The following is a 7,953-nucleotide window of genomic DNA, read 5'->3' on the forward strand; positions in this document are numbered from 1 at the left end:
AGACACGTTTTGGGCTTGAACAATGGTTCTTGAGCCTAAAAACAAAACCGTGAGGGGCTGGGCTTCGGAGTCGGACCACCCAGGCTGCCAAAGCGGACAATATCTTAACTGTGTTCGGCCGATAGTGGGCCGGGGTGTTACAATTGGTATCAGAGCCAATCCCAACCGGAAGTGTGTGGATAGTCAAGAGATTTCACCTAGCCTAAGAGAGATCGCAGCAAGGACGCTTGATCCCGGGAGAGGGGGGGGGGGGGGGGGGGGGGGGGGGGGGGGGGGGGGGGGGGGGGGGGGGGGGGGGGGGGGGGGGGGGGTGGGGAGATTGAGATATCCCACATCGCTTGGGAATGAGGGGCCTAAGCTAGTTAAATACCAAGGGAACCTCCCAATAGTCAAGACGCACTTTGGGCTTGAGCAAAAGTTCTTAGGCCTGAAAAAAAACCGTGAGGGGTTGGGCTTCGGAGTCGAAATACCTAGATTGCTAAAGCGGACAATATCTTGACTGTGTTGGGCTAGTAGTGGGTTGGGGTGTTACACGAACGCCTTGCAGTAATACCTTAATTATGTGAGCGCGAACTCTAGAAATTGGATTGTGATAACAATAGTTTAATAGTTGGCATAAAACTGGATCATTTTGGTGAAATTGGATACTTAGGTGTTAGTTCATTGGTTCTTAACTTTGTTTTTATTGGTGTTATTTTGGCTCAGTTAGTAGTAGTTAATTTTTATTTTCATTTTACATTTAGTTTTAATCACTAGTTCTTTAATTTGCTTGAATTTATTTGTTTAATTAATGCATAGTTATTGGGATTACTTGATAACTTACAAATCTTTGTGGGATCAACCCTTGCTTTTGCACACTATACTGCGATAGCGATTCGTGCACTTGCAAGGAAGTAAAATTGTTCATCATCTCTAGTTTCTAAGGTGTTATCGCGGCCATTCGGAATAACCTAGTGTTTCCATCAACTAAACTAACTAGTGGCGTATAGCTTAGTCTAGTAACAAAAACCCATTAAGCGCAAGATGATCTTAAAGACAATAACCAATCTATACCCGGACAGGGCTACAAATCAATCATTCCATACCCAATCTTGTCTCATACAATCAATTAACTAACATCAAAGTTGATCAGGCCCTAACATCAACTAAAGATTGAATTAAATGCAATGAATGAATCTAGAACATAATAGAATTGATCAAACAAATAGAATAACAATAAAACACAAGCGTTCAATTAGATTACATCAAATCCCTAGAAAACAAAATACAACATAAAGGAAAAGATACAACAACACCTGTAACTATAATCATGAAGAACAAAAGAGGAGGAGAGGAAGATAACCTTATCTCCTCTCCAAGCTCCACCTTTCCAAGAAGCCCTAAATGTATTTTCTCCCTAAAATTTGTATGTAAAACCTAAAACTCTTTAAAAATGGACTAAAGCTGCCTTTATATAGTTTTTAGACAAAATGGCAAACTTGTAAATACTGGTCGTTGAAATTAGGGTTGGAAATGCGACATTTTTACATTCTGCACAATTTGCACTGCGACTCATTTGAATTGTGCCCTGGCTTGTTTTAATTGCACTTCGACTTGTTTACACTGCGACTCAGTTTAATTGAGCCATGACACAGTTCGTCGACATTGTGTTGCGGCTCAGAAAATTGTGCTACGGCGCAAAGTCAGAATTTCACTCTCTTCTTCTTGCCTTGATTCATCCGCACTCAAACGAGTTCAGGACGTCGGAACACTAGGACAAGCACAAATAATCCATTCTTTTGCACCTGAATACCTGAAAACACATATAACACCCGTGATTATGGAAGATAATGAAACATGCAAGAAATCACATCATAAATCATACATTAAACCTTAAATTCCTTATAGTTTCACCCCAAAATCACTCAATAAAATCGCATGTCCAACACTCAACATGGTTTTATTTCCCCTCAATTATCTTCTCTCTTCTTTTAGTTTATTTTATAATACGTTATCAGCACGAGTCTCTAACCATATCAACTTGTCAAGGGAAAAAGAAAGATCCTCATTATTATTTACAATATCAAGTGCTATATTGTATGAAAAATATTATCGACAATTATTTCTTTTCAATTCCATATTTTTCTTATAGAGACATAATTTGTTGAGGAATGTCGATAGAGAGAAGATTGGCCAAAATGGAAAGACGCAATCAAGGTAGAATTGAATTCATTAGAAAAACATAGTGTTTTTGGACTTGTAGTCCAAACACCTAAAGATGTAATGCCAATGGGGTACAAATGGGTATTTGTGTGAAAACGAAATGAGAAAAATGCAGTCGTAAGATAAAAAGCACGACTTGTAGCAAAAAGGTTTTCGCAAAGACCTAGCATTGATTATGAAGAAACATATTCTCCTGTGATGGATGCAATAACATTTCGATTTCTTATTAGTTTGGCAATAAATAAAACCCTTGATATGCGTCTAATGGATGTAATTATAGCCTATTTATATAGATCACTTGATAACAACATATATATGAAAATCCCTGAAGGATTTAAAGTGCCTGAAGCATGTAACTCAAATTCTCGAGAATTTTATTCAATTAAATTGCATAAATCATTTTATGGATTAAAGCAATAAGGTCGTATGTGGTATAATTGTCTTAGTGAATATTTGTTCAAAGAAGGTTATAAAAAATAACCCTATTTGCCCATGTGTTTTCATAAAAAAATTTGGATCTGAATTTGTTATAATTGCTATATATGTTGATGACTTGAATATTATTGGAACTCCTAAAGAGATTTGAAGGGCAATAGATTATCTAAAAATGGAACTTGAGATGAAAGACCTTGGAAAAACAAAATTTTGTCTTAGTTTGCAAATTGAGCACTTAATGAGTGAAATTTTTGTGCACCAATCAAATTATACCGAGAAAATCTTAAAACATTTTTTTATGGATAAATCACATCCATTGAGTACCCCAATGGTTGTAAGATCACTTTATGTGAACAAAGATCATTTTCGGCCAGTAGAAGATAAAGAAGAGAGGTACTTGGTCCTGAAGTGTCATACCTAAGTGCAATAGGTGCATTAATGTATCTTGTTAACAATACATGACCAGATATAGCATTTTCAGTAAATTTGTTAGCAAGATATATGATGCCAAAATAATAATGAGAGAGATGACTGAACGTAAGCAAACAAGGATACACTAAACCACCAGCGAATGCATCAAGTTCGGATACTGGATTGGATAAAACAACCACAAAAGGTTGGATTGTTTAAGATAACCACAAAAGGTTCTCAATCATTCATTCAAAAATATATTCAACTCCCTTTCCAAGGTTACAAAGACTCTTATTTATACTATAATTATCCTTAACTAACTAAGAAAGGAATAAACCTAAATTGGAAACAAACCTTATTCTAATATGGAAAATACCTAAAACAAGAAATTGAATTTAATTAGGACTATTATAATAAAATAAGAAAACGTAAATATAAGGAAATAATAAAATTTCTTTCCTAAAGAATTTTAATAATATATTCCCTGCATCATTCTCCCCCACTAGTTGGAAATTCGCCCTCAAATTTCTAGCACAAATATCTTAATCTTCAACTTGCATTAATGGAAACTTCTTTAAGTTCATCTCTCGGTAATATGCACAAAGAACTTTAAATTTCCCAATCTGTGTAATAACATCCATCCAATCACTCCTATTGTTTAAAATAAAGTCACAAAGCAAAATTTCCTTCAACCATTTCTTGTTGGTATGATCATGCATGTCTTCACAAAAATTGATGACAAAAGAATTTCTTTCATAGCCATCCATGCGTACTTCAAAGGAATCTTCTTCTTCAAGCATTGATTCTTCAATAATTTCTTCATCAAATTTCAACAGCTCACCATGATCATCAAAATAATCAAAGTGGTCACAAGGGCTAACCTCAATGTCATCACCATAAGTATCTTCAAACTCTTCTTCCTCGTGTTCTTCCATTGGGACCTTGATTTGCTCAAGTCACCGTTGGAGTTCTTGAACTTGTCTCCTCAGATCGTCGATCTCTACATCTCGTTGATCAATAGCGTCTCCCCTAGGAGCCACCCTACGACCCTTGCCGTGAATTTGCCAACCTTGATCACAAGTCTATTTAGCCCTCGATAACAAGCTTGTGCTCTGATACCAAATGATGCCGAAACAATCAAGAGAGAGATGACTGTGTTAGTAAACGGTCCCTTCTACGTAGCGGAACAAAAATAATATAACTCAAGGATCGTTTACATGAGCCAAGATCAAGGGTATAATTTTACAATTCTATCATAATAAGAATCTGCAGAAATATTAATCATGAGTTAAGAGAAAACAAACACACGTTGGAGGCTCTTCCAAATTTGTCGACGAATGTTTTGCTACCGATCCAAGTGTAGGATCGAACCCACGTAGTCCACACGAAGACAATCTCAAAAGAACTAAGGAGAGATTTGCTAGATCCTCCTTAGCCTTAAGAATCAAGAAGACAAATCACATGAATTGATTTTGGGCAAAAATGGGATTCTGCTGTGGGAGTGTCAAATGGGGGCTGTGTGTTTTTGTTTTTCTAAGAAAAATCTCTTAATGAAAAATCACACATTTTTCTTTTTATAGTAAAAACAATTTGCCCTAATCCCATACGGAATAGGCTTGAGCTCCAACCCAAACGCCCCATGTTGCCAAACACTCCCAATTTGATTTATTTTATTTTCCATCATTATCTCAATTAAAATCAATTAATATATATATTTAAATATATATATAAACATTTAACAATAATGATAATATATTTAAATATATGCGAACACACATTTAAACGTAATTTTACTTATTTAATTTTTCTAACAAATTAAATAAAGGCTACGACCTCAGCAAATTTAATTGCACTGTGAAATTACCAAAATACCCTTTCGCCTTAAAAGACGAAAACGCCCTTCTTTCTTCTTGCATCTTAAATTGTCTTCTATGTGTGTGACCCTTAAGCTCCTCATCATATCGGCAGTGTATAGTATTGCGATTAACACCAATTAATCGTCTCACTAATACACAGACCAAGATTGGCCCCTAGCAAGGCATCATGGCCACCCGATAGATTCGGATTCAGCAAAGTAGCTACCTGTCAACGATATGGTTACCGTGCAATTCGATCCTTTCATCATACGTTATCTCGACGAGACGAAGGCATAGAAATAGTGTCAACCTTCGGTTACTCTCGATATTATTTATTCAGTTTCTGGACCAATGACCCGTATTATAAACTGGATAGAGCAACAACTCAATCCCACTGTGGCCACAGTTTTAGTGTCATTGCCATATACTGAATTGCGCCGTGAGATAACTTTCTCCCGTACCCGGGAGTGATAAATCCTCTGTCAATCCACCATAGTCTTGATACACTCCTTGATGCAGCCAATCACCACCGTATTGACAGCTCTGAAAAGAACTGCGTTAGGCTACCTGAAAAAGAAATTCATATCATTAACAAATCAATCACTTATCATTAAGGTGACAATTAACGTGCGATATCAAACCTAATGATTAACAGATGATTCACATCACTAATAATGATCATATGTATGCCAATTAACAAGATCTTCAAGAGGCTGAATCACAAAGCCGCAACAACAGAAAAGGAGCAAACAACTCCTAAATTGCCCCCTTTTTCTCAGTTGTGTGAAGGAGGGGTACCACAAGAGGCTTCCTAGGATGCTACCTTGCTATAGCCAAAGCACTGGATCTACTAAATACGGCACAGGAAAGGTGTATATCGTGAATCTAATGCCTTGCACCAAGCAAACAGGACATAAGAATCCTGGAAGAATAATCCGGTAATGGATTTCATCCAGTAGAACCGTGGAGCATGCAGTTGCAGATTTTTTCCACAAGCATGGTAAGTCTTCCTCCTATTCTTAAAACTTCCTGTCCCCGCTTATTTTTGCTGTCTTCTAAATCCCTTTTCAATTTATTATTATCTTTTAATTTCTATCATCAGGAAAACATCTTTTTTTTTTTTTTTTTGGGGTAAGTATCAGGAAAACATCTCCAATACACTAAAATTGCATGGCTAGTTCTCATTACATGTCCCTCCTGCACTTCTTTATGACTTTTTTTGAGGTTTTAAAGAAGTGATCTGAGATTTCACTTGGTCTTCTATTTTTAATAATATTCAAACAGCAGTCATATAATTTCCAATCTTTCTCAACTAAAACCTATTTCCGTAACCATATACAATGAGAACCATCCTTCACACTACCTGGGAAAACATAAATTAATTAAATGCACAATAAAACGTTACTAAAACTCTGAAAACTTCTAAACTGTGGCATTTAAAAACCATAAATAGTCAAATTCAACCTCACCCTTGATACAAAGAAAGCAACTTTTGGTCATCCTATTGAACATTTACTTCATCATACTATAAAGAAAGGAGGGGAGGGGCAAACACAGAACAAATCCACAGGCTTCTACACGAAAATTAGATATAAAGCATTTTAATATATCAAACTTCTTTAAGCCACTCTTACATCTTTTAGTGTGAGTATATCTCATTGAGGATAAGAAAAGCTTTCGTATTCTCTTCTTCCAAGCTTTCCTGCAAAAAGAACATGAAAGAATTAAATAGGTAATCAATCACCATCTAAGTCTGCAAACTAAGTTGTAACTTTCAAATCTACATCAAGGAGGCAATCAATATGATATATAAATGGAAATGCAATTTATGTGCCAACACAGCAAAATTACAGAGGCTTAAATTTTCTTCTTCTTCTTTTTTTTTTTTTTTTTTTTTTTTGGGTGGAGAGGGGAGCATAACAAGATCATAGATTTCTGTCATGTATAGCGCAAAGTGATTGCCAGATGCATCACAGTAAACCTTACAAAAGGATTATTATCCAGTGCATGGTTTTTTAAAACAAGGGACATAAGAATGGTGATCCTGATACAATCCCAACTTCACAGAATTTTTCCTTAGCTGGTTTCTGTCAAGTCAACCTACACTCTTCCTAGAGAAAATTTGCCAACCTAGCCACGCAAAAGGCCTTGAGGCCAAAAAATGTAGAGGAAGGAAAGATGAAGGGGAGCTGAACAAGAGCACTATGAATCCTCATCTCAGTCTGCATGTCATGAAGGACAGGCAGGTAGAAGATAAAGAGAAGAAGAACGTAGGAGAACCAAAAGAAAAGGGAGGAAACAGAGAGAGTTGAGGAGAAGCTAAATTTCCATTATCTTCTTCAATACTAAGTCGAATCGAAGCTAATATTTCTTCAACTGGCAAAATCCTAACTAGAGAGTACATCAAACTCACATAAGCAAATACCATATACCTCAAATAATTTAAAGAAAACCTACTCTAATAAAAAATATATTAACTCCAAGTAAATAAATACTAAAAATAAATATACTAAAACAAAATATATGACCTTCAATGTATGAACCAGAAGAATATGAAAACATGCTAAACGGCGCATAAGAGTTGCAACATCAGCTGGAGATTTCAGGCCAAGTAATAAATCAATCAGCTCTTCATATCTGGATGTACAAAACCAAGCATGTTCCTGTACCATACACTAACAATGAAGTCCATAAACCAACAAGCATTACTAACAACAATTCAAAAGTACAAAGAGTTAACACAACCTTTAAAACTTTGCCCAAAGTGTGATAGGCTTCAAGATGACCTGTCATCATAGCCTAAATACCACAGGGCCATAAATGAAATTAGAATAAACTCAACACACAAAAAAAAAAAAAAAAAAAAAAAAGATTTCTTTACAGGGCAGGTTTTATTTTAAGATACCTGAAAAGTATGCCTAATGAAGTTGTAAATTAAATCCACAAGATCTCTATTGCCTCCTTCGACAAAAGAAGCTGCTAGCTCCATTATCACAGACCTGTTAAGAAAGTCAAAAAGATGCATGACACAAATTTCATCAATCTAATC

The 7,953-nt window shown here is 35.9% G+C and overlaps 1 long non-coding RNA gene across 1 annotated transcript; it reads right to left on the minus strand.

Moving 5' to 3' along the window:
* Positions 1–6,556: 6,556 nt before the first annotated feature.
* On the minus strand, positions 6,557–7,695 carry LOC116105163. The gene is made up of 3 exons (XR_004124038.1): positions 7,650–7,695; positions 7,433–7,567; positions 6,557–6,606 (listed from the first exon to the last, which is right to left on the minus strand). It is a non-coding gene; the product is annotated as an uncharacterized LOC116105163 (long non-coding RNA).
* Between the last annotated feature and the right edge of the window lie 258 nt (positions 7,696–7,953).

This window comes from Pistacia vera, unplaced genomic scaffold (assembly GCF_008641045.1).
Source record: "Pistacia vera cultivar Batoury unplaced genomic scaffold, PisVer_v2 Contig495, whole genome shotgun sequence".
In the NCBI taxonomy this organism is placed as follows: domain Eukaryota; kingdom Viridiplantae; phylum Streptophyta; class Magnoliopsida; order Sapindales; family Anacardiaceae; genus Pistacia; species Pistacia vera.